The 21,170-nt window shown below is 47.7% G+C and overlaps 15 non-coding genes across 15 annotated transcripts; all 15 read left to right on the plus strand.

Moving 5' to 3' along the window:
* The first annotated feature begins 103 nt into the window (after positions 1-103).
* Positions 104-294, plus strand: LOC142684938 (U2 spliceosomal RNA). The gene has a single exon (XR_012854514.1). It is a non-coding gene; the product is annotated as a U2 spliceosomal RNA (small nuclear RNA).
* A 1,296-nt stretch (positions 295-1,590) lies between these two features.
* LOC142684939 (U2 spliceosomal RNA) lies at positions 1,591-1,781 on the plus strand. The gene has a single exon (XR_012854515.1). It is a non-coding gene; the product is annotated as a U2 spliceosomal RNA (small nuclear RNA).
* A 1,288-nt stretch (positions 1,782-3,069) lies between these two features.
* Positions 3,070-3,260, plus strand: LOC142684942 (U2 spliceosomal RNA). The gene has a single exon (XR_012854517.1). It is a non-coding gene; the product is annotated as a U2 spliceosomal RNA (small nuclear RNA).
* Positions 3,261-4,529: 1,269 nt separating this feature from the next.
* Positions 4,530-4,720, plus strand: LOC142684943 (U2 spliceosomal RNA). The gene has a single exon (XR_012854518.1). It is a non-coding gene; the product is annotated as a U2 spliceosomal RNA (small nuclear RNA).
* Positions 4,721-6,016: 1,296 nt separating this feature from the next.
* On the plus strand, positions 6,017-6,207 carry LOC142684944 (U2 spliceosomal RNA). The gene has a single exon (XR_012854519.1). It is a non-coding gene; the product is annotated as a U2 spliceosomal RNA (small nuclear RNA).
* A 1,288-nt stretch (positions 6,208-7,495) lies between these two features.
* On the plus strand, positions 7,496-7,686 carry LOC142684945 (U2 spliceosomal RNA). The gene has a single exon (XR_012854520.1). It is a non-coding gene; the product is annotated as a U2 spliceosomal RNA (small nuclear RNA).
* A 1,287-nt stretch (positions 7,687-8,973) lies between these two features.
* LOC142684946 (U2 spliceosomal RNA) lies at positions 8,974-9,164 on the plus strand. Its single transcript, XR_012854521.1, has one exon. It is a non-coding gene; the product is annotated as a U2 spliceosomal RNA (small nuclear RNA).
* Positions 9,165-10,467: 1,303 nt separating this feature from the next.
* On the plus strand, positions 10,468-10,658 carry LOC142684947 (U2 spliceosomal RNA). The gene has a single exon (XR_012854522.1). It is a non-coding gene; the product is annotated as a U2 spliceosomal RNA (small nuclear RNA).
* A 1,292-nt stretch (positions 10,659-11,950) lies between these two features.
* On the plus strand, positions 11,951-12,141 carry LOC142684948 (U2 spliceosomal RNA). Its single transcript, XR_012854523.1, has one exon. It is a non-coding gene; the product is annotated as a U2 spliceosomal RNA (small nuclear RNA).
* Positions 12,142-13,437: 1,296 nt separating this feature from the next.
* LOC142684949 (U2 spliceosomal RNA) lies at positions 13,438-13,628 on the plus strand. The gene has a single exon (XR_012854524.1). It is a non-coding gene; the product is annotated as a U2 spliceosomal RNA (small nuclear RNA).
* A 1,292-nt stretch (positions 13,629-14,920) lies between these two features.
* Positions 14,921-15,111, plus strand: LOC142684950 (U2 spliceosomal RNA). The gene has a single exon (XR_012854525.1). It is a non-coding gene; the product is annotated as a U2 spliceosomal RNA (small nuclear RNA).
* A 1,284-nt stretch (positions 15,112-16,395) lies between these two features.
* On the plus strand, positions 16,396-16,586 carry LOC142685098 (U2 spliceosomal RNA). The gene has a single exon (XR_012854658.1). It is a non-coding gene; the product is annotated as a U2 spliceosomal RNA (small nuclear RNA).
* Positions 16,587-17,911: 1,325 nt separating this feature from the next.
* LOC142684951 (U2 spliceosomal RNA) lies at positions 17,912-18,102 on the plus strand. Its single transcript, XR_012854526.1, has one exon. It is a non-coding gene; the product is annotated as a U2 spliceosomal RNA (small nuclear RNA).
* A 1,279-nt stretch (positions 18,103-19,381) lies between these two features.
* Positions 19,382-19,572, plus strand: LOC142685099 (U2 spliceosomal RNA). The gene has a single exon (XR_012854659.1). It is a non-coding gene; the product is annotated as a U2 spliceosomal RNA (small nuclear RNA).
* A 1,299-nt stretch (positions 19,573-20,871) lies between these two features.
* LOC142685106 (U2 spliceosomal RNA) lies at positions 20,872-21,062 on the plus strand. The gene has a single exon (XR_012854666.1). It is a non-coding gene; the product is annotated as a U2 spliceosomal RNA (small nuclear RNA).
* The last annotated feature ends 108 nt before the right edge of the window (positions 21,063-21,170 follow it).

Consider the following 21,170-nt stretch of genomic DNA (forward strand, 5'->3'; position numbering starts at 1 on the left):
AGCCTGCAGGGCCCCATGGAATTGCCTAGAAGTAGGCTGAATCGCTGCAAGGGCTGAACAGCAGTATCGGGCAGGCTCGGGCAACGCGCGGCCCGTTCGGGTTATCGCTTCTCGGCCTTTTGGCTAAGATCAAGTGTAGTATCTGTTCTTATCAGTTTAATATCTGATACGTCCCCTATCTGGGGACCATATATTAAATGGATTTTTAGAACAGGGAGATGGAAATAGAGCTTGCTCTGTCCACTCCACGCATTGACCTGGTATTGCAGTATTTCCAGGACCGGTGCACCCTTTCCTTATGTGTTGACTAAAAGCAGATTCCAAAAGTGTTTTTTGTCTTTGCTATTGTTTCTGTCTTTCTGAAGGGATCTCCCCTTTTAATCCCATTATTTCAACACCTGTTGGACAATGCATGAGTGATAATGAGCTCATTGATTAAATGCAATTAATGAATAGATTGCCACCTCTTGTTGTGTGTCGTCTGTGTTTCTGTGTTTCCGGCATTTCACATTGGAACACCTCATTCACCTTCCTTGTCTTCTCTCCGCCCTCCCTTTTAGGTAAGTTAAAGAGCTGCACCTGAGCCAGCCACTGATTGATTGATTGATTGATTGATTGATTGATTGATTGATTGATTGATTGATTGATTGATGCAGCACAACAGTCAAATAGTGGAGTGGAGTAGGGGAACAGCAAACAGCCAATAAAGCAGCCCGCCCGCTCGCCTGCCCGCCACAATGGACCTACCTGTGTACACTAGATGGATGTGATGGAATGTACTGTCGTCCCTACATTTCAAGAAGAAGTAAGAATTGCAGTTGCAACAAAGCCTTGCTTGCCTACAAAGAGAGCAGCAATTTGGATTTGTTACTATGTTACCTAGAAGAATAACAAACTGTGCAAGGATGGAGGTTGTAGGAGCAAGGAGAAGTTGTCTGTAAAGTTGGTGGATGCCTATTTTCCATTTTGCAGTCCCTTGTCTCCCTCTTGTGGCCTCCTGGAGGCAACTAGCTGTGCAAAAAAAAGACAGCCTGGCGGCCGGCTGTTGCAGTGTTGCCCTCTCAGGCAACACTGAGTGACTGACTGAGCCTCACCGTCTTATATAAAGTTCAGACGGAACTTTGCACGTGTCATAGTGGAGCCCTCAGGATTCCAGAGCCAGCTTTCTGACATCATAATGGGGCCTCAGAGATAAAAGCCTGGGCCCAGGCAGTGTTGGTCAGTGCTGCTCAGCAGGCAGCACTGGACTGGACTGGATTACAGCTGATACAAGGTGTGAAGGAACAAGGGGTGGCTGTGGGCATGCACTTGCTGCCGCTGCCAGTGTTTATCTGCATGGCAGCAGGGCATTTGGGCGTTGCCAGGAAGGCGTTTTTATGTAGATTCCTCCTCTTTCAGCACTGCATTGTGGTGCAAGCAAAAGAAGCAAATCCTGTCTGGCTTCCTCTCCGGCCTTTATTCACCTCCCGTGTAGCTGTGAGTGTGTGAGCCTGCAGGGCCCCATGGAATTGCCTAGAAGTAGGCTGAATCGCTGCAAGGGCTGAACAGCAGTATCGGGCAGGCTCGGGCAACGCGCGGCCCGTTCGGGTTATCGCTTCTCGGCCTTTTGGCTAAGATCAAGTGTAGTATCTGTTCTTATCAGTTTAATATCTGATACGTCCCCTATCTGGGGACCATATATTAAATGGATTTTTAGAACAGGGAGATGGAAATAGAGCTTGCTCTGTCCACTCCACGCATTGACCTGGTATTGCAGTATTTCCAGGACCGGTGCACCCTTTCCTTATGTGTTGACTAAAAGCAGATTCCAAAAGTGTTTTTTGTCTTTGCTATTGTTTCTGTCTTCATGAAGGGATCTCCCCTTTTAATCCCATTATTTCAACACCTGTTGGACAATGCATGAGTGATAATGAGCTCATTGATTAAATGCAATTAATGAATAGATTGCCACCTCTTGTTGTGTGTCGTCTGTGTTTCTGTGTTTCCGGCATTTCACATTGGAACACCTCATTCACCTTCCTTGTCTTCTCTCCGCCCTCCCTTTTAGGTAAGTTAAAGAGCTGCACCTGAGCCAGCCACTGATTGATTGATTGATTGATTGATTGATTGATTGATTGATTGATTGATTGATGCAGCACAACAGTCAAATAGTGGAGTGGAGTAGGGGAACAGCAAACAGCCAATAAAGCAGCCCGCCCGCTCGCCTGCCCGCCACAATGGACCTACCTGTGTACACTAGATGGATGTGATGGAATGTACTGTCGTCCCTACATTTCAAGAAGAAGTAAGAATTGCAGTTGCAACAAAGCCTTGCTTGCCTACAAAGAGAGCAGCAATTTGGATTTGTTACTATGTTACCTAGAAGAATAACAAACTGTGCAAGGATGGAGGTTGTAGGAGCAAGGAGAAGTTGTCTGTAAAGTTGGTGGATGCCTATTTTCCATTTTGCAGTCCCTTGTCTCCCTCTTGTGGCCTCCTGGAGGCAACTAGCTGTGCAAAAAAAAGACAGCCTGGCGGCCGGCTGTTGCAGTGTTGCCCTCTCAGGCAACACTGAGTGACTGACTGAGCCTCACCGTCTTATATAAAGTTCAGACGGAACTTTGCACGTGTCATAGTGGAGCCCTCAGGATTCCAGAGCCAGCTTTCTGACATCATAATGGGGCCTCAGAGATAAAAGCCTGGGCCCAGGCAGTGTTGGTCAGTGCTGCTCAGCAGGCAGCACTGGACTGGACTGGATTACAGCTGATACAAGGTGTGAAGGAACAAGGGGTGGCTGTGGGCATGCACTTGCTGCCGCTGCCAGTGTTTATCTGCATGGCAGCAGGGCATTTGGGCGTTGCCAGGAAGGCGTTTTTATGTAGATTCCTCCTCTTTCAGCACTGCATTGTGGTGCAAGCAAAAGAAGCAAATCCTGTCTGGCTTCCTCTCCGGCCTTTATTCACCTCCCGTGTAGCTGTGAGTGTGTGAGCCTGCAGGGCCCCATGGAATTGCCTAGAAGTAGGCTGAATCGCTGCAAGGGCTGAACAGCAGTATCGGGCAGGCTCGGGCAACGCGCGGCCCGTTCGGGTTATCGCTTCTCGGCCTTTTGGCTAAGATCAAGTGTAGTATCTGTTCTTATCAGTTTAATATCTGATACGTCCCCTATCTGGGGACCATATATTAAATGGATTTTTAGAACAGGGAGATGGAAATAGAGCTTGCTCTGTCCACTCCACGCATTGACCTGGTATTGCAGTATTTCCAGGACCGGTGCACCCTTTCCTTATGTGTTGACTAAAAGCAGATTCCAAAAGTGTTTTTTGTCTTTGCTATTGTTTCTGTCTTTCTGAAGGGATCTCCCCTTTTAATCCCATTATTTCAACACCTGTTGGACAATGCATGAGTGATAATGAGCTCATTGATTAAATGCAATTAATGAATAGATTGCCACCTCTTGTTGTGTGTCGTCTGTGTCACATTGGAACACCTCATTCACCTTCCTTGTCTTCTCTCCGCCCTCCCTTTTAGGTAAGTTAAAGAGCTGCACCTGAGCCAGCCACTGATTGATTGATTGATTGATTGATTGATTGATTGATTGATTGATTGATTGATGCAGCACAACAGTCAAATAGTGGAGTGGAGTAGGGGAACAGCAAACAGCCAATAAAGCAGCCCGCCCGCTCGCCTGCCCGCCACAATGGACCTACCTGTGTACACTAGATGGATGTGATGGAATGTACTGTCGTCCCTACATTTCAAGAAGAAGTAAGAATTGCAGTTGCAACAAAGCCTTGCTTGCCTACAAAGAGAGCAGCAATTTGGATTTGTTACTATGTTACCTAGAAGAATAACAAACTGTGCAAGGATGGAGGTTGTAGGAGCAAGGAGAAGTTGTCTGTAAAGTTGGTGGATGCCTATTTTCCATTTTGCAGTCCCTTGTCTCCCTCTTGTGGCCTCCTGGAGGCAACTAGCTGTGCAAAAAAAAGACAGCCTGGCGGCCGGCTGTTGCAGTGTTGCCCTCTCAGGCAACACTGAGTGACTGACTGAGCCTCACCGTCTTATATAAAGTTCAGACGGAACTTTGCACGTGTCATAGTGGAGCCCTCAGGATTCCAGAGCCAGCTTTCTGACATCATAATGGGGCCTCAGAGATAAAAGCCTGGGCCCAGGCAGTGTTGGTCAGTGCTGCTCAGCAGGCAGCACTGGACTGGACTGGATTACAGCTGATACAAGGTGTGAAGGAACAAGGGGTGGCTGTGGGCATGCACTTGCTGCCGCTGCCAGTGTTTATCTGCATGGCAGCAGGGCATTTGGGCGTTGCCAGGAAGGCGTTTTTATGTAGATTCCTCCTCTTTCAGCACTGCATTGTGGTGCAAGCAAAAGAAGCAAATCCTGTCTGGCTTCCTCTCCGGCCTTTATTCACCTCCCGTGTAGCTGTGAGTGTGTGAGCCTGCAGGGCCCCATGGAATTGCCTAGAAGTAGGCTGAATCGCTGCAAGGGCTGAACAGCAGTATCGGGCAGGCTCGGGCAACGCGCGGCCCGTTCGGGTTATCGCTTCTCGGCCTTTTGGCTAAGATCAAGTGTAGTATCTGTTCTTATCAGTTTAATATCTGATACGTCCCCTATCTGGGGACCATATATTAAATGGATTTTTAGAACAGGGAGATGGAAATAGAGCTTGCTCTGTCCACTCCACGCATTGACCTGGTATTGCAGTATTTCCAGGACCGGTGCACCCTTTCCTTATGTGTTGACTAAAAGCAGATTCCAAAAGTGTTTTTTGTCTTTGCTATTGTTTCTGTCTTTCTGAAGGGATCTCCCCTTTTAATCCCATTATTTCAACACCTGTTGGACAATGCATGAGTGATAATGAGCTCATTGATTAAATGCAATTAATGAATAGATTGCCACCTCTTGTTGTGTGTCGTCTGTGTTTCTGTGTTTCCGGCATTTCACATTGGAACACCTCATTCACCTTCCTTGTCTTCTCTCCGCCCTCCCTTTTAGGTAAGTTAAAGAGCTGCACCTGAGCCAGCCACTGATTGATTGATTGATTGATTGATTGATTGATTGATTGATTGATTGATTGATTGATTGATGCAGCACAACAGTCAAATAGTGGAGTGGAGTAGGGGAACAGCAAACAGCCAATAAAGCAGCCCGCCCGCTCGCCTGCCCGCCACAATGGACCTACCTGTGTACACTAGATGGATGTGATGGAATGTACTGTCGTCCCTACATTTCAAGAAGAAGTAAGAATTGCAGTTGCAACAAAGCCTTGCTTGCCTACAAAGAGAGCAGCAATTTGGATTTGTTACTATGTTACCTAGAAGAATAACAAACTGTGCAAGGATGGAGGTTGTAGGAGCAAGGAGAAGTTGTCTGTAAAGTTGGTGGATGCCTATTTTCCATTTTGCAGTCCCTTGTCTCCCTCTTGTGGCCTCCTGGAGGCAACTAGCTGTGCAAAAAAAAGACAGCCTGGCGGCCGGCTGTTGCAGTGTTGCCCTCTCAGGCAACACTGAGTGACTGACTGAGCCTCACCGTCTTATATAAAGTTCAGACGGAACTTTGCACGTGTCATAGTGGAGCCCTCAGGATTCCAGAGCCAGCTTTCTGACATCATAATGGGGCCTCAGAGATAAAAGCCTGGGCCCAGGCAGTGTTGGTCAGTGCTGCTCAGCAGGCAGCACTGGACTGGACTGGATTACAGCTGATACAAGGTGTGAAGGAACAAGGGGTGGCTGTGGGCATGCACTTGCTGCCGCTGCCAGTGTTTATCTGCATGGCAGCAGGGCATTTGGGCGTTGCCAGGAAGGCGTTTTTATGTAGATTCCTCCTCTTTCAGCACTGCATTGTGGTGCAAGCAAAAGAAGCAAATCCTGTCTGGCTTCCTCTCCGGCCTTTATTCACCTCCCGTGTAGCTGTGAGTGTGTGAGCCTGCAGGGCCCCATGGAATTGCCTAGAAGTAGGCTGAATCGCTGCAAGGGCTGAACAGCAGTATCGGGCAGGCTCGGGCAACGCGCGGCCCGTTCGGGTTATCGCTTCTCGGCCTTTTGGCTAAGATCAAGTGTAGTATCTGTTCTTATCAGTTTAATATCTGATACGTCCCCTATCTGGGGACCATATATTAAATGGATTTTTAGAACAGGGAGATGGAAATAGAGCTTGCTCTGTCCACTCCACGCATTGACCTGGTATTGCAGTATTTCCAGGACCGGTGCACCCTTTCCTTATGTGTTGACTAAAAGCAGATTCCAAAAGTGTTTTTTGTCTTTGCTATTGTTTCTGTCTTTCTGAAGGGATCTCCCCTTTTAATCCCATTATTTCAACACCTGTTGGACAATGCATGAGTGATAATGAGCTCATTGATTAAATGCAATTAATGAATAGATTGCCACCTCTTGTTGTGTGTCGTCTGTGTTTCTGTGTTTCCGGCATTTCACATTGGAACACCTCATTCACCTTCCTTGTCTTCTCTCCGCCCTCCCTTTTAGGTAAGTTAAAGAGCTGCACCTGAGCCAGCCACTGATTGATTGATTGATTGATTGATTGATTGATTGATTGATTGATTGATTGATGCAGCACAACAGTCAAATAGTGGAGTGGAGTAGGGGAACAGCAAACAGCCAATAAAGCAGCCCGCCCGCTCGCCTGCCCGCCACAATGGACCTACCTGTGTACACTAGATGGATGTGATGGAATGTACTGTCGTCCCTACATTTCAAGAAGAAGTAAGAATTGCAGTTGCAACAAAGCCTTGCTTGCCTACAAAGAGAGCAGCAATTTGGATTTGTTACTATGTTACCTAGAAGAATAACAAACTGTGCAAGGATGGAGGTTGTAGGAGCAAGGAGAAGTTGTCTGTAAAGTTGGTGGATGCCTATTTTCCATTTTGCAGTCCCTTGTCTCCCTCTTGTGGCCTCCTGGAGGCAACTAGCTGTGCAAAAAAAAGACAGCCTGGCGGCCGGCTGTTGCAGTGTTGCCCTCTCAGGCAACACTGAGTGACTGACTGAGCCTCACCGTCTTATATAAAGTTCAGACGGAACTTTGCACGTGTCATAGTGGAGCCCTCAGGATTCCAGAGCCAGCTTTCTGACATCATAATGGGGCCTCAGAGATAAAAGCCTGGGCCCAGGCAGTGTTGGTCAGTGCTGCTCAGCAGGCAGCACTGGACTGGACTGGATTACAGCTGATACAAGGTGTGAAGGAACAAGGGGTGGCTGTGGGCATGCACTTGCTGCCGCTGCCAGTGTTTATCTGCATGGCAGCAGGGCATTTGGGCGTTGCCAGGAAGGCGTTTTTATGTAGATTCCTCCTCTTTCAGCACTGCATTGTGGTGCAAGCAAAAGAAGCAAATCCTGTCTGGCTTCCTCTCCGGCCTTTATTCACCTCCCGTGTAGCTGTGAGTGTGTGAGCCTGCAGGGCCCCATGGAATTGCCTAGAAGTAGGCTGAATCGCTGCAAGGGCTGAACAGCAGTATCGGGCAGGCTCGGGCAACGCGCGGCCCGTTCGGGTTATCGCTTCTCGGCCTTTTGGCTAAGATCAAGTGTAGTATCTGTTCTTATCAGTTTAATATCTGATACGTCCCCTATCTGGGGACCATATATTAAATGGATTTTTAGAACAGGGAGATGGAAATAGAGCTTGCTCTGTCCACTCCACGCATTGACCTGGTATTGCAGTATTTCCAGGACCGGTGCACCCTTTCCTTATGTGTTGACTAAAAACAGATTCCAAAAGTGTTTTTTGTCTTTGCTATTGTTTCTGTCTTTCTGAAGGGATCTCCCCTTTTAATCCCATTATTTCAACACCTGTTGGACAATGCATGAGTGATAATGAGCTCATTGATTAAATGCAATTAATGAATAGATTGCCACCTCTTGTTGTGTGTCGTCTGTGTTTCTGTGTTTCCGGCATTTCACATTGGAACACCTCATTCACCTTCCTTGTCTTCTCTCCGCCCTCCCTTTTAGGTAAGTTAAAGAGCTGCACCTGAGCCAGCCACTGATTGATTGATTGATTGATTGATTGATTGATTGATTGATTGATTGATTGATGCAGCACAACAGTCAAATAGTGGAGTGGAGTAGGGAACAGCAAACAGCCAATAAAGCAGCCCGCCCGCTCGCCTGCCCGCCACAATGGACCTACCTGTGTACACTAGATGGATGTGATGGAATGTACTGTCGTCCCTACATTTCAAGAAGAAGTAAGAATTGCAGTTGCAACAAAGCCTTGCTTGCCTACAAAGAGAGCAGCAATTTGGATTTGTTACTATGTTACCTAGAAGAATAACAAACTGTGCAAGGATGGAGGTTGTAGGAGCAAGGAGAAGTTGTCTGTAAAGTTGGTGGATGCCTATTTTCCATTTTGCAGTCCCTTGTCTCCCTCTTGTGGCCTCCTGGAGGCAACTAGCTGTGCAAAAAAAAGACAGCCTGGCGGCCGGCTGTTGCAGTGTTGCCCTCTCAGGCAACACTGAGTGACTGACTGAGCCTCACCGTCTTATATAAAGTTCAGACGGAACTTTGCACGTGTCATAGTGGAGCCCTCAGGATTCCAGAGCCAGCTTTCTGACATCATAATGGGGCCTCAGAGATAAAAGCCTGGGCCCAGGCAGTGTTGGTCAGTGCTGCTCAGCAGGCAGCACTGGACTGGACTGGATTACAGCTGATACAAGGTGTGAAGGAACAAGGGGTGGCTGTGGGCATGCACTTGCTGCCGCTGCCAGTGTTTATCTGCATGGCAGCAGGGCATTTGGGCGTTGCCAGGAAGGCGTTTTTATGTAGATTCCTCCTCTTTCAGCACTGCATTGTGGTGCAAGCAAAAGAAGCAAATCCTGTCTGGCTTCCTCTCCGGCCTTTATTCACCTCCCGTGTAGCTGTGAGTGTGTGAGCCTGCAGGGCCCCATGGAATTGCCTAGAAGTAGGCTGAATCGCTGCAAGGGCTGAACAGCAGTATCGGGCAGGCTCGGGCAACGCGCGGCCCGTTCGGGTTATCGCTTCTCGGCCTTTTGGCTAAGATCAAGTGTAGTATCTGTTCTTATCAGTTTAATATCTGATACGTCCCCTATCTGGGGACCATATATTAAATGGATTTTTAGAACAGGGAGATGGAAATAGAGCTTGCTCTGTCCACTCCACGCATTGACCTGGTATTGCAGTATTTCCAGGACCGGTGCACCCTTTCCTTATGTGTTGACTAAAAGCAGATTCCAAAAGTGTTTTTTGTCTTTGCTATTGTTTCTGTCTTTCTGAAGGGATCTCCCCTTTTAATCCCATTATTTCAACACCTGTTGGACAATGCATGAGTGATAATGAGCTCATTGATTAAATGCAATTAATGAATAGATTGCCACCTCTTGTTGTGTGTCGTCTGTGTTTCTGTGTTTCCGGCATTTCACATTGGAACACCTCATTCACCTTCCTTGTCTTCTCTCCGCCCTCCCTTTTAGGTAAGTTAAAGAGCTGCACCTGAGCCAGCCACTGATTGATTGATTGATTGATTGATTGATTGATTGATTGATTGATTGATTGATTGATTGATTGATTGATGCAGCACAACAGTCAAATAGTGGAGTGGAGTAGGGAACAGCAAACAGCCAATAAAGCAGCCCGCCCGCTCGCCTGCCCGCCACAATGGACCTACCTGTGTACACTAGATGGATGTGATGGAATGTACTGTCGTCCCTACATTTCAAGAAGAAGTAAGAATTGCAGTTGCAACAAAGCCTTGCTTGCCTACAAAGAGAGCAGCAATTTGGATTTGTTACTATGTTACCTAGAAGAATAACAAACTGTGCAAGGATGGAGGTTGTAGGAGCAAGGAGAAGTTGTCTGTAAAGTTGGTGGATGCCTATTTTCCATTTTGCAGTCCCTTGTCTCCCTCTTGTGGCCTCCTGGAGGCAACTAGCTGTGCAAAAAAAAGACAGCCTGGCGGCCGGCTGTTGCAGTGTTGCCCTCTCAGGCAACACTGAGTGACTGACTGAGCCTCACCGTCTTATATAAAGTTCAGACGGAACTTTGCACGTGTCATAGTGGAGCCCTCAGGATTCCAGAGCCAGCTTCCTGACATCATAATGGGGCCTCAGAGATAAAAGCCTGGGCCCAGGCAGTGTTGGTCAGTGCTGCTCAGCAGGCAGCACTGGACTGGACTGGATTACAGCTGATACAAGGTGTGAAGGAACAAGGGGTGGCTGTGGGCATGCACTTGCTGCCGCTGCCAGTGTTTATCTGCATGGCAGCAGGGCATTTGGGCGTTGCCAGGAAGGCGTTTTTATGTAGATTCCTCCTCTTTCAGCACTGCATTGTGGTGCAAGCAAAAGAAGCAAATCCTGTCTGGCTTCCTCTCCGGCCTTTATTCACCTCCCGTGTAGCTGTGAGTGTGTGAGCCTGCAGGGCCCCATGGAATTGCCTAGAAGTAGGCTGAATCGCTGCAAGGGCTGAACAGCAGTATCGGGCAGGCTCGGGCAACGCGCGGCCCGTTCGGGTTATCGCTTCTCGGCCTTTTGGCTAAGATCAAGTGTAGTATCTGTTCTTATCAGTTTAATATCTGATACGTCCCCTATCTGGGGACCATATATTAAATGGATTTTTAGAACAGGGAGATGGAAATAGAGCTTGCTCTGTCCACTCCACGCATTGACCTGGTATTGCAGTATTTCCAGGACCGGTGCACCCTTTCCTTATGTGTTGACTAAAAGCAGATTCCAAAAGTGTTTTTTGTCTTTGCTATTGTTTCTGTCTTTCTGAAGGGATCTCCCCTTTTAATCCCATTATTTCAACACCTGTTGGACAATGCATGAGTGATAATGAGCTCATTGATTAAATGCAATTAATGAATAGATTGCCACCTCTTGTTGTGTGTCGTCTGTGTTTCTGTGTTTCCGGCATTTCACATTGGAACACCTCATTCACCTTCCTTGTCTTCTCTCCGCCCTCCCTTTTAGGTAAGTTAAAGAGCTGCACCTGAGCCAGCCACTGATTGATTGATTGATTGATTGATTGATTGATTGATTGATTGATTGATTGATTGATGCAGCACAACAGTCAAATAGTGGAGTGGAGTAGGGGAACAGCAAACAGCCAATAAAGCAGCCCGCCCGCTCGCCTGCCCGCCACAATGGACCTACCTGTGTACACTAGATGGATGTGATGGAATGTACTGTCGTCCCTACATTTCAAGAAGAAGTAAGAATTGCAGTTGCAACAAAGCCTTGCTTGCCTACAAAGAGAGCAGCAATTTGGATTTGTTACTATGTTACCTAGAAGAATAACAAACTGTGCAAGGATGGAGGTTGTAGGAGCAAGGAGAAGTTGTCTGTAAAGTTGGTGGATGCCTATTTTCCATTTTGCAGTCCCTTGTCTCCCTCTTGTGGCCTCCTGGAGGCAACTAGCTGTGCAAAAAAAAGACAGCCTGGCGGCCGGCTGTTGCAGTGTTGCCCTCTCAGGCAACACTGAGTGACTGACTGAGCCTCACCGTCTTATATAAAGTTCAGACGGAACTTTGCACGTGTCATAGTGGAGCCCTCAGGATTCCAGAGCCAGCTTTCTGACATCATAATGGGGCCTCAGAGATAAAAGCCTGGGCCCAGGCAGTGTTGGTCAGTGCTGCTCAGCAGGCAGCACTGGACTGGACTGGATTACAGCTGATACAAGGTGTGAAGGAACAAGGGGTGGCTGTGGGCATGCACTTGCTGCCGCTGCCAGTGTTTATCTGCATGGCAGCAGGGCATTTGGGCGTTGCCAGGAAGGCGTTTTTATGTAGATTCCTCCTCTTTCAGCACTGCATTGTGGTGCAAGCAAAAGAAGCAAATCCTGTCTGGCTTCCTCTCCGGCCTTTATTCACCTCCCGTGTAGCTGTGAGTGTGTGAGCCTGCAGGGCCCCATGGAATTGCCTAGAAGTAGGCTGAATCGCTGCAAGGGCTGAACAGCAGTATCGGGCAGGCTCGGGCAACGCGCGGCCCGTTCGGGTTATCGCTTCTCGGCCTTTTGGCTAAGATCAAGTGTAGTATCTGTTCTTATCAGTTTAATATCTGATACGTCCCCTATCTGGGGACCATATATTAAATGGATTTTTAGAACAGGGAGATGGAAATAGAGCTTGCTCTGTCCACTCCACGCATTGACCTGGTATTGCAGTATTTCCAGGACCGGTGCACCCTTTCCTTATGTGTTGACTAAAAGCAGATTCCAAAAGTGTTTTTTGTCTTTGCTATTGTTTCTGTCTTTCTGAAGGGATCTCCCCTTTTAATCCCATTATTTCAACACCTGTTGGACAATGCATGAGTGATAATGAGCTCATTGATTAAATGCAATTAATGAATAGATTGCCACCTCTTGTTGTGTGTCGTCTGTGTTTCTGTGTTTCCGGCATTTCACATTGGAACACCTCATTCACCTTCCTTGTCTTCTCTCCGCCCTCCCTTTTAGGTAAGTTAAAGAGCTGCACCTGAGCCAGCCACTGATTGATTGATTGATTGATTGATTGATTGATTGATTGATTGATTGATTGATTGATTGATGCAGCACAACAGTCAAATAGTGGAGTGGAGTAGGGGAACAGCAAACAGCCAATAAAGCAGCCCGCCCGCTCGCCTGCCCGCCACAATGGACCTACCTGTGTACACTAGATGGATGTGATGGAATGTACTGTCGTCCCTACATTTCAAGAAGAAGTAAGAATTGCAGTTGCAACAAAGCCTTGCTTGCCTACAAAGAGAGCAGCAATTTGGATTTGTTACTATGTTACCTAGAAGAATAACAAACTGTGCAAGGATGGAGGTTGTAGGAGCAAGGAGAAGTTGTCTGTAAAGTTGGTGGATGCCTATTTTCCATTTTGCAGTCCCTTGTCTCCCTCTTGTGGCCTCCTGGAGGCAACTAGCTGTGCAAAAAAAAGACAGCCTGGCGGCCGGCTGTTGCAGTGTTGCCCTCTCAGGCAACACTGAGTGACTGACTGAGCCTCACCGTCTTATATAAAGTTCAGACGGAACTTTGCACGTGTCATAGTGGAGCCCTCAGGATTCCAGAGCCAGCTTTCTGACATCATAATGGGGCCTCAGAGATAAAAGCCTGGGCCCAGGCAGTGTTGGTCAGTGCTGCTCAGCAGGCAGCACTGGACTGGACTGGATTACAGCTGATACAAGGTGTGAAGGAACAAGGGGTGGCTGTGGGCATGCACTTGCTGCCGCTGCCAGTGTTTATCTGCATGGCAGCAGGGCATTTGGGCGTTGCCAGGAAGGCGTTTTTATGTAGATTCCTCCTCTTTCAGCACTGCATTGTGGTGCAAGCAAAAGAAGCAAATCCTGTCTGGCTTCCTCTCCGGCCTTTATTCACCTCCCATGTAGCTGTGAGTGTGTGAGCCTGCAGGGCCCCATGGAATTGCCTAGAAGTAGGCTGAATCGCTGCAAGGGCTGAACAGCAGTATCGGGCAGGCTCGGGCAACGCGCGGCCCGTTCGGGTTATCGCTTCTCGGCCTTTTGGCTAAGATCAAGTGTAGTATCTGTTCTTATCAGTTTAATATCTGATACGTCCCCTATCTGGGGACCATATATTAAATGGATTTTTAGAACAGGGAGATGGAAATAGAGCTTGCTCTGTCCACTCCACGCATTGACCTGGTATTGCAGTATTTCCAGGACCGGTGCACCCTTTCCTTATGTGTTGACTAAAAGCAGATTCCAAAAGTGTTTTTTGTCTTTGCTATTGTTTCTGTCTTTCTGAAGGGATCTCCCCTTTTAATCCCATTATTTCAACACCTGTTGGACAATGCATGAGTGATAATGAGCTCATTGATTAAATGCAATTAATGAATAGATTGCCACCTCTTGTTGTGTGTCGTCTGTGTTTCTGTGTTTCCGGCATTTCACATTGGAACACCTCATTCACCTTCCTTGTCTTCTCTCCGCCCTCCCTTTTAGGTAAGTTAAAGAGCTGCACCTGAGCCAGCCACTGATTGATTGATTGATTGATTGATTGATTGATTGATTGATTGATTGATTGATTGATGCAGCACAACAGTCAAATAGTGGAGTGGAGTAGGGGAACAGCAAACAGCCAATAAAGCAGCCCGCCCGCTCGCCTGCCCGCCACAATGGACCTACCTGTGTACACTAGATGGATGTGATGGAATGTACTGTCGTCCCTACATTTCAAGAAGAAGTAAGAATTGCAGTTGCAACAAAGCCTTGCTTGCCTACAAAGAGAGCAGCAATTTGGATTTGTTACTATGTTACCTAGAAGAATAACAAACTGTGCAAGGATGGAGGTTGTAGGAGCAAGGAGAAGTTGTCTGTAAAGTTGGTGGATGCCTATTTTCCATTTTGCAGTCCCTTGTCTCCCTCTTGTGGCCTCCTGGAGGCAACTAGCTGTGCAAAAAAAAGACAGCCTGGCGGCCGGCTGTTGCAGTGTTGCCCTCTCAGGCAACACTGAGTGACTGACTGAGCCTCACCGTCTTATATAAAGTTCAGACGGAACTTTGCACGTGTCATAGTGGAGCCCTCAGGATTCCAGAGCCAGCTTTCTGACATCATAATGGGGCCTCAGAGATAAAAGCCTGGGCCCAGGCAGTGTTGGTCAGTGCTGCTCAGCAGGCAGCACTGGACTGCACTGGATTACAGCTGATACAAGGTGTGAAGGAACAAGGGGTGGCTGTGGGCATGCACTTGCTGCCGCTGCCAGTGTTTATCTGCATGGCAGCAGGGCATTTGGGCGTTGCCAGGAAGGCGTTTTTATGTAGATTCCTCCTCTTTCAGCACTGCATTGTGGTGCAAGCAAAAGAAGCAAATCCTGTCTGGCTTCCTCTCCGGCCTTTATTCACCTCCCGTGTAGCTGTGAGTGTGTGAGCCTGCAGGGCCCCATGGAATTGCCTAGAAGTAGGCTGAATCGCTGCAAGGGCTGAACAGCAGTATCGGGCAGGCTCGGGCAACGCGCGGCCCGTTCGGGTTATCGCTTCTCGGCCTTTTGGCTAAGATCAAGTGTAGTATCTGTTCTTATCAGTTTAATATCTGATACGTCCCCTATCTGGGGACCATATATTAAATGGATTTTTAGAACAGGGAGATGGAAATAGAGCTTGCTCTGTCCACTCCACGCATTGACCTGGTATTGCAGTATTTCCAGGACCGGTGCACCCTTTCCTTATGTGTTGACTAAAAGCAGATTCCAAAAGTGTTTTTTGTCTTTGCTATTGTTTCTGTCTTTCTGAAGGGATCTCCCCTTTTAATCCCATTATTTCAACACCTGTTGGACAATGCATGAGTGATAATGAGCTCATTGATTAAATGCAATTAATGAATAGATTGCCACCTCTTGTTGTGTGTCGTCTGTGTTTCTGTGTTTCCGGCATTTCACATTGGAACACCTCATTCACCTTCCTTGTCTTCTCTCCGCCCTCCCTTTTAGGTAAGTTAAAGAGCTGCACCTGAGCCAGCCACTGATTGATTGATTGATTGATTGATTGATTGATTGATTGATTGATTGATGCAGCACAACAGTCAAATAGTGGAGTGGAGTAGGGGAACAGCAAACAGCCAATAAAGCAGCCCGCCCGCTCGCCTGCCCGCCACAATGGACCTACCTGTGTACACTAGATGGATGTGATGGAATGTACTGTCGTCCCTACATTTCAAGAAGAAGTAAGAATTGCAGTTGCAACAAAGCCTTGCTTGCCTACAAAGAGAGCAGCAATTTGGATTTGTTACTATGTTACCTAGAAGAATAACAAACTGTGCAAGGATGGAGGTTGTAGGAGCAAGGAGAAGTTGTCTGTAAAGTTGGTGGATGCCTATTTTCCATTTTGCAGTCCCTTGTCTCCCTCTTGTGGCCTCCTGGAGGCAACTAGCTGTGCAAAAAAAAGACAGCCTGGCGGCCGGCTGTTGCAGTGTTGCCCTCTCAGGCAACACTGAGTGACTGACTGAGCCTCACCGTCTTATATAAAGTTCAGACGGAACTTTGCACGTGTCATAGTGGAGCCCTCAGGATTCCAGAGCCAGCTTTCTGACATCATAATGGGGCCTCAGAGATAAAAGCCTGGGCCCAGGCAGTGTTGGTCAGTGCTGCTCAGCAGGCAGCACTGGACTGGACTGGATTACAGCTGATACAAGGTGTGAAGGAACAAGGGGTGGCTGTGGGCATGCACTTGCTGCCGCTGCCAGTGTTTATCTGCATGGCAGCAGGGCATTTGGGCGTTGCGAGGAAGGCGTTTTTATGTAGATTCCTCCTCTTTCAGCACTGCATTGTGGTGCAAGCAAAAGAAGCAAATCCTGTCTGGCTTCCTCTCCGGCCTTTATTCACCTCCCGTGTAGCTGTGAGTGTGTGAGCCTGCAGGGCCCCATGGAATTGCCTAGAAGTAGGCTGAATCGCTGCAAGGGCTGAACAGCAGTATCGGGCAGGCTCGGGCAACGCGCGGCCCGTTCGGGTTATCGCTTCTCGGCCTTTTGGCTAAGATCAAGTGTAGTATCTGTTCTTATCAGTTTAATATCTGATACGTCCCCTATCTGGGGACCATATATTAAATGGATTTTTAGAACAGGGCGATGGAAATAGAGCTTGCTCTGTCCACTCCACGCATTGACCTGGTATTGCAGTATTTCCAGGACCGGTGCACCCTTTCCTTATGTGTTGACTAAAAGCAGATTCCAAAAGTGTTTTTTGTCTTTGCTATTGTTTCTGTCTTTCTGAAGGGATCTCCCCTTTTAATCCCATTATTTCAACACCTGTTGGACAATGCATGAGTGATAATGAGCTCATTGATTAAATGCAATTAATGAATAGATTGCCACCTCTTGTTGTGTGTCGTCTGTGTTTCTGTGTTTCCGGCATTTCACATTGGAACACCTCATTCACCTTCCTTGTCTTCTCTCCGCCCTCCCTTTTAGGTAAGTTAAAGAGCTGCACCTGAGCCAGCCACTGATTGATTGATTGATTGATTGATTGATTGATTGATTGATTGATTGATGCAGCACAACAGTCAAATAGTGGAGTGGAGTAGGGGAACAGCAAACAGCCAATAAAGCAGCCCGCCCGCTCGCCTGCCCGCCACAATGGACCTACCTGTGTACACTAGATGGATGTGATGGAATGTACTGTCGTCCCTACATTTCAAGAAGAAGTAAGAATTGCAGTTGCAACAAAGCCTTGCTTGCCTACAAAGAGAGCAGCAATTTGGATTTGTTACTATGTTACCTAGAAGAATAAGCAGCAATTTGGATTTGTTACTATGTTACCTAGAAGAATAACAAACTGTGCAAGGATGGAGGTTGTAGGAGCAAGGAGAAGTTGTCTGTAAAGTTGGTGGATGCCTATTTTCCATTTTGCAGTCCCTTGTCTCCCTCTTGTGGCCTCCTGGAGGCAACTAGCTGTGCAAAAAAAAGACAGCCTGGCGGCCGGCTGTTGCAGTGTTGCCCTCTCAGGCAACACTGAGTGACTGACTGAGCCTCACCGTCTTATATAAAGTTCAGACGGAACTTTGCACGTGTCATAGTGGAGCCCTCAGGATTCCAGAGCCAGCTTTCTGACATCATAATGGGGCCTCAGAGATAAAAGCCTGGGCCCAGGCAGTGTTGGTCAGTGCTGCTCAGCAGGCAGCACTGGACTGGACTGGATTACAGCTGATACAAGGTGTGAAGGAACAAGGGGTGGCTGTGGGCATGCACTTGCTGCCGCTGCCAGTGTTTATCTGCATGGCAGCAGGGCATTTGGGCGTTGCCAGGAAGGCGTTTTTATGTAGATTCCTCCTCTTTCAGCACTGCATTGTGGTGCAAGCAAAAGAAGCAAATCCTGTCTGGCTTCCTCTCCGGCCTTTATTCACCTCCCGTGTAGCTGTGAGTGTGTGAGCCTGCAGGGCCCCATGGAATTGCCTAGAAGTAGGCTGAATCGCTGCAAGGGCTGAACAGCAGTATCGGGCAGGCTCGGGCAACGCGCGGCCCGTTCGGGTTATCGCTTCTCGGCCTTTTGGCTAAGATCAAGTGTAGTATCTGTTCTTATCAGTTTAATATCTGATACGTCCCCTATCTGGGGACCATATATTAAATGGATTTTTAGAACAGGGAGATGGAAATAGAGCTTGCTCTGTCCACTCCACGCATTGACCTGGTATTGCAGTATTTCCAGGACCGGTGCACCCTTTCCTTATGTGTTGACTAAAAGCAGATTCCAAAAGTGTTTTTTGTCTTTGCTATTGTTTCTGTCTTTCTGAAGGGATCTCCCCTTTTAATCCCATTATTTCAACACCTGTTGGACAATGCATGAGTGATAATGAGCTCATTGATTAAATGCAATTAATGAATAGATTGCCACCTCTTGTTGTGTGTCGTCTGTGTTTCTGTGTTTCCGGCATTTCACATTGGAACACCTCATTCACCTTCCTTGTCTTCTCTCCGCCCTCCCTTTTAGGTAAGTTAAAGAGCTGCACCTGAGCCAGCCACTGATTGATTGATTGATTGATTGATTGATTGATTGATTGATTGATTGATGCAGCACAACAGTCAAATAGTGGAGTGGAGTAGGGGAACAGCAAACAGCCAATAAAGCAGCCCGCCCGCTCGCCTGCCCGCCACAATGGACCTACCTGTGTACACTAGATGGATGTGATGGAATGTACTGTCGTCCCTACATTTCAAGAAGAAGTAAGAATTGCAGTTGCAACAAAGCCTTGCTTGCCTACAAAGAGAGCAGCAATTTGGATTTGTTACTATGTTACCTAGAAGAATAACAAACTGTGCAAGGATGGAGGTTGTAGGAGCAAGGAGAAGTTGTCTGTAAAGTTGGTGGATGCCTATTTTCCATTTTGCAGTCCCTTGTCTCCCTCTTGTGGCCTCCTGGAGGCAACTAGCTGTGCAAAAAAAAGACAGCCTGGCGGCCGGCTGTTGCAGTGTTGCCCTCTCAGGCAACACTGAGTGACTGACTGAGCCTCACCGTCTTATATAAAGTTCAGACGGAACTTTGCACGTGTCATAGTGGAGCCCTCAGGATTCCAGAGCCAGCTTTCTGACATCATAATGGGGCCTCAGAGATAAAAGCCTGGGCCCAGGCAGTGTTGGTCAGTGCTGCTCAGCAGGCAGCACTGGACTGGATTACAGCTGATACAAGGTGTGAAGGAACAAGGGGTGGCTGTGGGCATGCACTTGCTGCCGCTGCCAGTGTTTATCTGCATGGCAGCAGGGCATTTGGGCGTTGCCAGGAAGGCGTTTTTATGTAGATTCCTCCTCTTTCAGCACTGCATTGTGGTGCAAGCAAAAGAAGCAAATCCTGTCTGGCTTCCTCTCCGGCCTTTATTCACCTCCCGTGTAGCTGTGAGTGTGTGAGCCTGCAGGGCCCCATGGAATTGCCTAGAAGTAGGCTGAATCGCTGCAAGGGCTGAACAGCAGTATCGGGCAGGCTCGGGCAACGCGCGGCCCGTTCGGGTTATCGCTTCTCGGCCTTTTGGCTAAGATCAAGTGTAGTATCTGTTCTTATCAGTTTAATATCTGATACGTCCCCTATCTGGGGACCATATATTAAATGGATTTTTAGAACAGGGCGATGGAAATAGAGCTTGCTCTGTCCACTCCACGCATTGACCTGGTATTGCAGTATTTCCAGGACCGGTGCACCCTTTCCTTATGTGTTGACTAAAAGCAGATTCCAAAAGTGTTTTTTGTCTTTGCTATTGTTTCTGTCTTTCTGAAGGGATCTCCCCTTTTAATCCCATTATTTCAACACCTGTTGGACAATGCATGAGTGATAATGAGCTCATTGATTAAATGCAATTAATGAATAGATTGCCACCTCTTGTTGTGTGTCGTCTGTGTTTCTGTGTTTCCGGCATTTCACATTGGAACACCTCATTCACCTTCCTTGTCTTCTCTCCGCCCTCCCTTTTAGGTAAGTTAAAGAGCTGCACCTGAGCCAGCCACTGATTGATTGATTGATTGATTGATTGATTGATTGATTGATTGATTGATTGATTGATTGATTGATGCAGCACAACAGTCAAATAGTGGAGTGGAGTAGGGGAACAGCAAACAGCCAATAAAGCAGCCCGCCCGCTCGCCTGCCCGCCACAATGGACCTACCTGTGTACACTAGATGGATGTGATGGAATGTACTGTCGTCCCTACATTTCAAGAAGAAGTAAGAATTGCAGTTGCAACAAAGCCTTGCTTGCCTACAAAGAGAGCAGCAATTTGGATTTGTTACTATGTTACCTAGAAGAATAACAAACTGTGCAAGGATGGAGGTTGTAGGAGCAAGGAGAAGTTGTCTGTAAAGTTGGTGGATGCCTATTTTCCATTTTGCAGTCCCTTGTCTCCCTCTTGTGGCCTCCTGGAGGCAACTAGCTGTGCAAAAAAAAGACAGCCTGGCGGCCGGCTGTTGCAGTGTTGCCCTCTCAGGCAACACTGAGTGACTGACTGAGCCTCACCGTCTTATATAAAGTTCAGACGGAACTTTGCAGTGTCATAGTGGAGCCCTCAGGATTCCAGAGCCAGCTTTCTGACATCATAATGGGGCCTCAGAGATAAAAGCCTGGGCCCAGGCAGTGTTGGTCAGTGCTGCTCAGCAGGCAGCACTGGACTGGACTGGATTACAGCTGATACAAGGTGTGAAGGAACAAGGGGTGGCTGTGGGCATGCACTTGCTGCCGCTGCCAGTGTTTATCTGCATGGCAGCAGGGCATTTGGGCGTTGCCAGGAAGGCGTTTTTATGTAGATTCCTCCTCTTTCAGCACTGCATTGTGGTGCAAGCAAAAGAAGCAAATCCTGTCTGGCTTCCTCTCCGGCCTTTATTCACCTCCCGTGTAGCTGTGAGTGTGTGAGCCTGCAGGGCCCCATGGAATTGCCTAGAAGTAGGCTGAATCGCTGCAAGGGCTGAACAGCAGTATCGGGCAGGCTCGGGCAACGCGCGGCCCGTTCGGGTTATCGCTTCTCGGCCTTTTGGCTAAGATCAAGTGTAGTATCTGTTCTCATCAGTTTAATATCTGATACGTCCCCTATCTGGGGACCATATATTAAATGGATTTTTAGAACAGGGAGATGGAAATAGAGCTTGCTCTGTCCACTCCACGCATTGACCTGGTATTGCAGTATTTCCAGGACCGGTGCACCCTTTCCTTATGTGTTGACTAAAAGCAGATTCCAAAAGTGTTTTTTGTCTTTGCTATTGTTTCTGTCTTTCTGAAGGGATCTCCCCTTTTAATCCCATTATTTCAACACCTGT

This window comes from Rhinoderma darwinii (genome assembly GCF_050947455.1).
Source record: "Rhinoderma darwinii isolate aRhiDar2 chromosome 5 unlocalized genomic scaffold, aRhiDar2.hap1 SUPER_5_unloc_11, whole genome shotgun sequence".
Classification (NCBI taxonomy): Eukaryota; Metazoa; Chordata; class Amphibia; order Anura; family Rhinodermatidae; genus Rhinoderma; species Rhinoderma darwinii.